The sequence below is a fragment of the Gavialis gangeticus genome, unplaced genomic scaffold, assembly GCF_001723915.1.
Source record: "Gavialis gangeticus isolate Ggan-Ray unplaced genomic scaffold, GavGan_comp1, whole genome shotgun sequence".
Lineage (NCBI taxonomy): Eukaryota > Metazoa > Chordata > Crocodylia > Gavialidae > Gavialis > Gavialis gangeticus.
This window is the reverse complement of record NW_017728964.1, coordinates 6,065,168-6,073,094: the sequence shown is the minus strand read 5'-3', so window position 1 is coordinate 6,073,094 and position 7,927 is coordinate 6,065,168. Positions and strand designations below refer to the sequence as shown.

At 45.1% G+C, this 7,927-nt stretch overlaps 1 long non-coding RNA gene across 1 annotated transcript in view; it reads right to left on the bottom strand.

The window, feature by feature from the left end:
• The window catches only part of LOC109286924, a 20,663-nt gene extending 13,309 nt beyond the window's left edge, over nt 1-7,354 (bottom strand). Inside the window, exon 1 of the long non-coding RNA XR_002094713.1 lies at nt 7,252-7,354. This is a non-coding gene — a long non-coding RNA (uncharacterized LOC109286924). The remainder of the gene's footprint in view (nt 1-7,251) is intronic.
• Between the last annotated feature and the right edge of the window lie 573 nt (nt 7,355-7,927).

Genomic DNA, 7,927 nt, shown 5'->3' with positions numbered 1-7,927 from the left:
AAAGGTATCATTTTGGAACCAAGAGTTCTAGTTTTCTGTCCATCTTTTTGTCTCAGACCAACACGGCTACCAAGTACACCCTTTAAAAGATGTAGACACTTGAAGTAAATCTTAGAATTTGTATGTTCCAGCACTAGAGACCTAAGGACATCCTACCCACCAGTATACACACAAGTGTGCTTCACCCCAGAACTTCACCACTAAGTCAGCTCAGGTTTTGTCACCCTATACGTGCTCTCAAGCTCTCAGCCTCCAGTAGGCCAGACAGTGAGAACTGGACATGAGCCTGGGATAGTTTTACTAACAATATTGCAGGTCTGGAGCATGCATGAACTCAGCGGCAGGGTGGACTCAGGCTCCTACTACTGAGACATACCACTGTGCAGCATAGATGAGCCACGAGAGACTGCCAGTGCCTAAGTTTTCTCCAGTGAAGTTACTTAAGCACCAAAAGTTCTGCTACCAAACATGCCCAGAACTACCTCCCATCTTGGTGGAGCTGAGCCCCCTGCCAGCTAGGCCTCTTTGGAATTCACAAACTTCTATCTTTAAGCTCACATCCCCTGAGACATGATCTGAATGTGCCTAACACATCCCAACAGTATTAGGTCAGCAGAAAGCACAACAGCCCTAGCCATGTCCATTCAAAAGCCTAATGGTGGTGGCACAACCAGTGTGTGCTTGTTTAATAGTGTAGTGGTTAAACCCGTTTTCCAGGATGGCCTAGCTTCTAAGCCATCCTCAACCTGAGCTGTTTCAGACCTACATCTTCTGCCTCCCAAGAGAATGCACTGGCCAGCAGGCTATACAATATCGAGAGTACTCCCCACCTTTCCGGTTGAAGCTGGACAGCCATGAAGAAAGGAAAACAAGCTTCATGAGACCAGAAAAACTTAACAGGTAGAGGCTTGACTCTCTAGCCCATTGATCCAGGTACTCCCCTGCAAGATGACAGTCCAGCATTTTGATCTCTTCTCCCCAAAGCAGAGGCATAGCTAAGTAGCCGTGATGCATGGAGAAGTGTGGGCTGACAGAGTGGTGGCATAACTAACCTGCAGTGGTGGCTATTGTTGTGCTTTTCTCCTCCACCCCATAAAAGGCAGTGCATGGGGCTGCTTCTCTGGTCATTCCCCTCAGTTACACTACTGCCCATAAAGCCTTTATGCATTTTATACAATGATTCTTTAGTGCAAAATATTTAGTTATTCCCTGGCTGCAAAAGCTGCTTGGGAAGCTGAGTAAATATTTGGGCAGTTAGCCTGAGCTGAACTCCATGCTATGGTAGCTATTCGCCTAGCAGTACCCGAACTACCTAGTCTAACATTAGCTCAGGAATGCCTCAATGAACTTCAGTGAGTGCAGCACAGATACACCCTCCATGACTTCAGCCAAGATGACAAACTTTTTGGTTATTTGCTTCACTTTCCACTACTTCTCAAAAATATAATACTCGTAGAGTTATGTGAGTTGAGCCAAGCATTTCTGAGGGTGATGGGTACTGTAGGGGATTTAAAGTCAGGCATCAATTATATCAGATGCTTAAGCATGTTGTCAGTGTTAAACCCTGAGTACTTCTATAGTTGGTTAAGAGACCATGCTCCAGGTGAATTGTGCTATTCTTATCCCTAGGCCAGCAGATAAGATGGCTAGTCTCAACCTCTTTTGAACTTCATTGGATTCAAGGCAACCCTTATTGGATCCAAGACATGCCACCAGAATTTTTGTGAAATGAATGGCACCCAATTTCAAAAACTAATTTAGATATTATAGTACTTACCTTCTCACAGAGGGGCCCTGGATGAGAATCACTGCCCTAGGCTAACAGGTCTGTTACAATCTCTTCTCCCAGATGAAAACCAAATGTGACTGGATTAAATATTTCTCCTGCATTGTCATAGTGAATGCTTGTTAATCATTGCACTGTAATTGCTCCACATATTAAACCATCACACAATACATTAAGGTTATATTAAGAGTCTGACTTAAGACCATAAAAGACAAAGAAATTCAGGTGAAAAATCATGACTCACATTTCATCCCTAATTCACGGCACTCAGAAAATCAAATGAGCCACAGGAGTAAAGACCAGAGTGTTACACTGAGATTCCTGTAGTAAATCTGAATTCCCGGTTTACTTTATTTTTACGTCTGTCTAATCTATCACCTACCCTCTATACCATAATTGTCACACCAGCCCCTAATAGCCTCCTACTCTTCTAGCCATTATAGACATCATCCATCATTTCATTTCCTTGATTGCTCATTAGGGCCCATTCAGGCCCTAATCCACAATGAAATCAATACCATTGCACTGGTATGAATGGGATCAGCATTTAGCACCATCTGCTGAGGTGGGTGAGTGGGAAGCAGGTCAGGAATGGCCCAGTTCTGATGTAGAGCAGGTAAAAAGGCTTAAAGATATCCCCACAACTCTGCGTGTTGCTATTATTTATTTTATCTACTGCATTATTAGTCAAGAGTCCCAGTCAAGGCTCAGGGCCCTCCTGTTCAAGGTGTTGTACAAACATGGAACAAAATGACGGTTCCTGCCCTAAAGAATCTACAGTTCCTGTCATTTACACTCTTGTACCTTAAGAAATGTACAGAATTAAGTAGGAAGAATATCACATGCCATGATTGCCTTTTGACTATGCAAGTACAGCAGTACTGTGATTCTTGGTGTAAGTTTCCTGGCTTTTGGTGGTTTTTCCTAGCCAGCAGTCACCCTGTGGAACCTGCCCACCTTCCTGATAAGGGCCTCGAGCTCAGACCAGTGTAAAGAGAATCGAGCATTTCCTAACAGAAGGATGCCACAGCAGCAGATGAGTACCAAGGTTTATTGTGACAGCTGCCTTTTGAAAATCTTAGGGCCTTGCTATATGTTGCACTTTGAGATTCTCAAATGTTGATCAGTGTTGGTGGTAGATTAAGTTTGGAGCAGACACACCTTAAGGCAAAAACCTTCTCTGACTGTCCCCCCACCTGCACAGCTGTGACTTGCTGCTACAGGGCTGGTGAGCTGGGCCTGACTAGGAGCTACAGCTCTGAGTTGCTTCTACAGGGCAGGTGAGCCAGGACAGGCATCTATCCCTGCCCTAGACAGGGGAGTGTGAAAGAGCGGTTCAGAGGGTGGGGGAGCAGAACATGAAGCTGGGAGGCAGAGAGTTAATGGGATAGGAGTGGGTAATGAAATGGGAGGTGGAAAGGAAATGGGGGTGGGGGGAATCAAGATGTCATCCTCCCGCTTTACTTGGCCTTGGTGAGGCCGAGGCTGGAGTACTGCGTCCAATTCTGGGCTCCACAATTTAGAAAGGATGTGGAGAAGCTTGAGAGAGTCCAGAGGAGAGCCATGTGCATGATTAAAAGTCAGGAGAACAGGCCTTATGAGGAGAGGCTGAGAGCCACGGGACTCTCTAGCCTGGTGAAGCAAAGGCTCAGGGGTGACCTGGTGGCTGCTTATAAGTACATCAAGGGTGTGCATCAGGAGCTGGGAGAACATCTGTTCACCAGGGCACCCCATGGGAAGACAAGGTCTAATGGTCACAAACTGCTGGAAGACCACTTTAGACTGGACATAAGGAAAAACTTATTTACCGTTCAAGTCTCCAGAGTCTGGAATAGACTCCCCCCAGAAGTGGTGCAAGCACCTACTCTGGATACCTTTAAGAAACATTTGAATGCTTATCTTGCTAGGATGACCTGACCCCAGCTGACTTCCTGCCCCTTGGGCACGGGACTGGGCCTGATGATCTCACGAGGTCCCTTGCAGCCTTAATGTCTATGAAATCTATGAATGGTGGTGAAATGAAAGAACTCAGCCACAGAAGGATAAAATGAAAAGTAGTAAAAAAAAAAAAAGAAAAAAAAGAATTTCAAAACAAATGAAGAAGTACATTAAAGGTGGTCTTGTATTTTAATAAATTAGGATTTGGGATTGGGGGATGCAGGGCGATGGTCATGCTTCCCAGGGTAGATGGGAGGTGGGAGCAGTGAGGGAAGGCACTTTTGGGGGAGCTACTGGCCCTGCCCCAGAATGAAGCCCCGGTTCATAAGTCCAGCCCCATACCTTGTTCCCCTCCATCTCCCCTCGACTCTACTCCTGGATACACCTGTGCCAAGGGACCTGCCAAGCTGGCATGTGCTCAGCAGAGTGTTTGCATGGGGTCGCACCCTGGGGGATAGGAGGGTCGCACCCTCCGGGTGGAGAGGGTGTTGGCTTGGTGGCAGAACTGTCCCCTGGGCAGTAGAGTTCAGGGGTGGAAAATTTTTCCACACAGAACAGGAGGGTGGGGGAGGGGACACAGCATTGTGGGATGCTGGAGGACTGCAACTTGGGTGGCTCATCTTTGGGGAGCCACCATTCATTAATGGAACACAAGCTGGGTAATACGGATCAGAGATAAACCTGCCTTGGACTAGTATAACTTTAAGATCAAGTGTGCTTAAAACTAGTTTCAGGTGTTAACACTTAGACAATCCAGGGGTTAAGAGCTCCAGAAGCCACCTAAAATTAACGTGCATCAAGGCCCTTAGTGGCTGCACACACTGCTGGAGTCAATAGCTTGAATTCTCATCAACATTAATTTCCTTTTACATTATTGTAGCAATGTAAAATGGCCTTACAGTAGGAGGCTACTTAAAGACTATTTTGTATTGCATGAGTAGTTAGTCTATGAGGTGCAAGTCTACCCTGTCTTCTAATATAAACACACCTGAGAATCAGGCCCAGAACATCTACACAAGATTAATTTACCAAAGAAGTGCCTGAAATGGGAAAATCTCACATCTTCCTTCCTCTTGCTGACTGGCAGAATTTCCCCGTAAATGTTTAGTGTGTCAGAAAAGGCCCTCACATTCCTTGCTGGCCCATTTTAATCTCTCTGGGTTTAATTCTCCACTGCCTCACTTAAATCTGTCCTGCAGGAGAACAGTGTACCACCCATGCCAGTAAGCAGAGAACTGACTGTGCCTCCTTTGCATTCACTTTTGTGCTGGTGGCAGGGACAATGCTAGGCAGGAAGTGTTGGAGGATCAGGTTTCTTGTGCCTCTGTTTCTCTGCCTGAAAAATGTTTTTAGAGGGGGGTTGAAGAACTAAATTCATGATTGCTGAAGCCCTTTGATATCTTGGGATGAAAGACGCTACAGAAGTGCAAAGGGTTGTTGTTAATATAAATGCAAATATCAAAGTTTGTGGCTGCAACAGGCTGAAATGTAGATTTAAAAATATTTCAGACCAGATGTTCTGCATTTGATGAGACCCATTGGCTTCAAATTTTAAAGGAGAAATCCACCCTTTGTGAAATAACATCAAAGGCTCTGGGGACAGGTGAGGTTAGAAAGCCTTGTCCATCTTAAACCTGCACTGAACAAAGGGCAATTGCAAAATGGGAAAGAAAGAAAACTACAAACATCTTTCTATTGCAGAATCGAAGCACTGCTCTACTCCCCGTGTTACTTCATACCAGCCTCATAATTCTTGTTTCTCATTCCACTGCTTTGTAGTAGCCATGCTACTATTTTTTAAAATCTTTCTACAATAACAGTTATTTACAAATCCCCACATCATTAGTTTCCCCCTGCAGTAGATGCATCCGAGAGCCCCGAAGTCTTACTTTTATGGTCTGTTCAGTCAGTTTCTGAAACATTTTGACCGCATTACAGCCATCCACATTTCCCTTTATTCTCCAATCCACAGCGTAGTTAGAAACAGTTAATCATACATCTGAAATGAGAGATAAGCATTTTACATTTACTGCCACTCTCAGGTGCCATATCGTTTTCATCCCTTTGGCTACGATCTGCTGTATTTGATCTTTCTGTCTAATGCCTCCTTCCCCCATTAGCTTCTTAACTTCTGTAGGGTACTGTGCTTAACATAACAGAGACGAGCTTTGATAAAAAGGCAGATCAGTGAACTTCCCTTACTTACGGCTCTGACTTGAAAGGGCCACTGTCAAGGTATTTGTCATAATGTTTAAAATACATCTCCCTGTTGCTCTCCCAAAGCTGTATTTGTGATACCCCTTGGAAAGCTAGGAATGCTAAAGTCCCTCTCCCCAGTAAAAGTTTTCCCTCCACTTGAACACAGCTTTGTGCAGGACAGAAGGCTGTCTAGTGGTCAGAGCAGGAAACGGGAAGTCAGGCCTTCTGTTTCCAGCTCTTTGACACATTGCCTTGAATAAAACATTTCAAATCTGTGTGGCTCAATTTCCCCATCTACACATTTAGGCTCAAAATGCCTTCCCTGCATAGCTATTATGAGGATGGATTAATTAATATTTGTAAACTATTCTGAGATCCTTGGAAGAGAAATGCTGTCATATTATTTTTATGTGATATAGCTACGGGGCTGCTTATGAGCGCATGGATATCTAATTAGTGGAAGGGGGAAAAAACACTGGTTGGATTTGTTTATGGAAAAAAGCACATATATTGAAACAGAAGTCACCAGGCAACAGCTTGCGAATTCCCCTTCTTGTTAGGTTTGCTTTTGATATTGTGTTTTTACAATGTAACCACTTATTGCATTGTGAACAGCTCTTCCCTCAAGAGCATTAATTAATAAGATGGTTCCCAACAGCATTACTCTTATCACATCAAATTCATTGTGGATCCAAAAGCCACTTGTACAGGGCTGCATGGAGCCTCTGTCGCATACCTCGACTTAGGGCAATAAGGTGGCGGGTTACCCTGGAGCACACCAAGAACCCGACAGTGGCTCTGAAAGTCACAGCATGCTTCCTGCTTCTCCCCGTGCTTTATTAGAGAGGTATGGGGTGCTAGACTTCTGCCTGGCTGTCCCTTCCTGGTAGTGTTTAAGATGCATATACAGGCAGATGGACCTACTACAGCCTTGACTGACAGACCTGGGGCTTCTGGCTCAGGCATTGGATAGAAAAGGCTCATGCTTTGAGATCCAGAAACCCCCATATTAGACCCTACTGCAGTTAACTCACTCAGTGGGGCCGTATTTCCCTAGAACAGAGTAATTCTCCAAGGGCCAATGTGCTGGGCAAAACAGAGGATAAAGCCTGCTCCTTGCCCACTTGTATGGGAGAAGGGGTGTGTCTATACACGCAATTAATTCAAAGCAATAAACTCCGGGCCAGTTTGAGCCAGAAAAACCTATTCCTGGGTGCATCATCTACACGTGCATCAGAACAGCAGCAGTTTGAGCTGGAGAGGAGCAGTTTATGCCAGGGACACTCCTGCCCTGCTCTGCCCCCAGGCTCCAGGTAATGGCATCAGACAGTGAAGGGACAGGCTGGGGCACAAGGGTTCTGGAAGTGCAGAGCCATGAGGCTAGGCAGTAGACAGGAGCCTGGCCTCCTGCTGGCTGGGCTGACTGGGTCCAATTTACACCCACAGTCAGCATCTACATGTGTGTTTAACTGCAGTTAATGACTCCAGTCACTACTGCCCCCATACTATCTTACAGCATGGTTAATTAGTTTACTGTGGCCTAATACTGTCACATGTGTAGACAGCAATGCTTTACTCCACAGCTAATTAGTCTGCTCCACAGTAAAGCACACATGTAGATGTGGCCAAGGAGTAGTTGCCTAGTGGAGACTGCTCAGCTTATGCCACACTAGTACCAGTCACATGATCAGTCATGCAAAGAAGAAGAGTGTATTTTATGTGCGTTAACACTCCTGCTTAGGGACATTTAATAGGCCACAGTCTCACTACTGATGTAGGGAGGGACCAAGAATTTTTTTTTCTTTCTTCTCTTCCAAGCACCTTTCTTTCTATAGTAAGAAATTTAATGCATGGGAGCTGGACTGGACACTGAAACCTTCACTTACTCTTAGAACTGGCTGCAGGTATATGTGCTTCTTAGCAATGCCCTGCCAACGTTCAGGGCACCAAGGGTGAAACAGTAACTCTATCTGCACAGCCCATGTAATTCTGTCTGCTGAGACA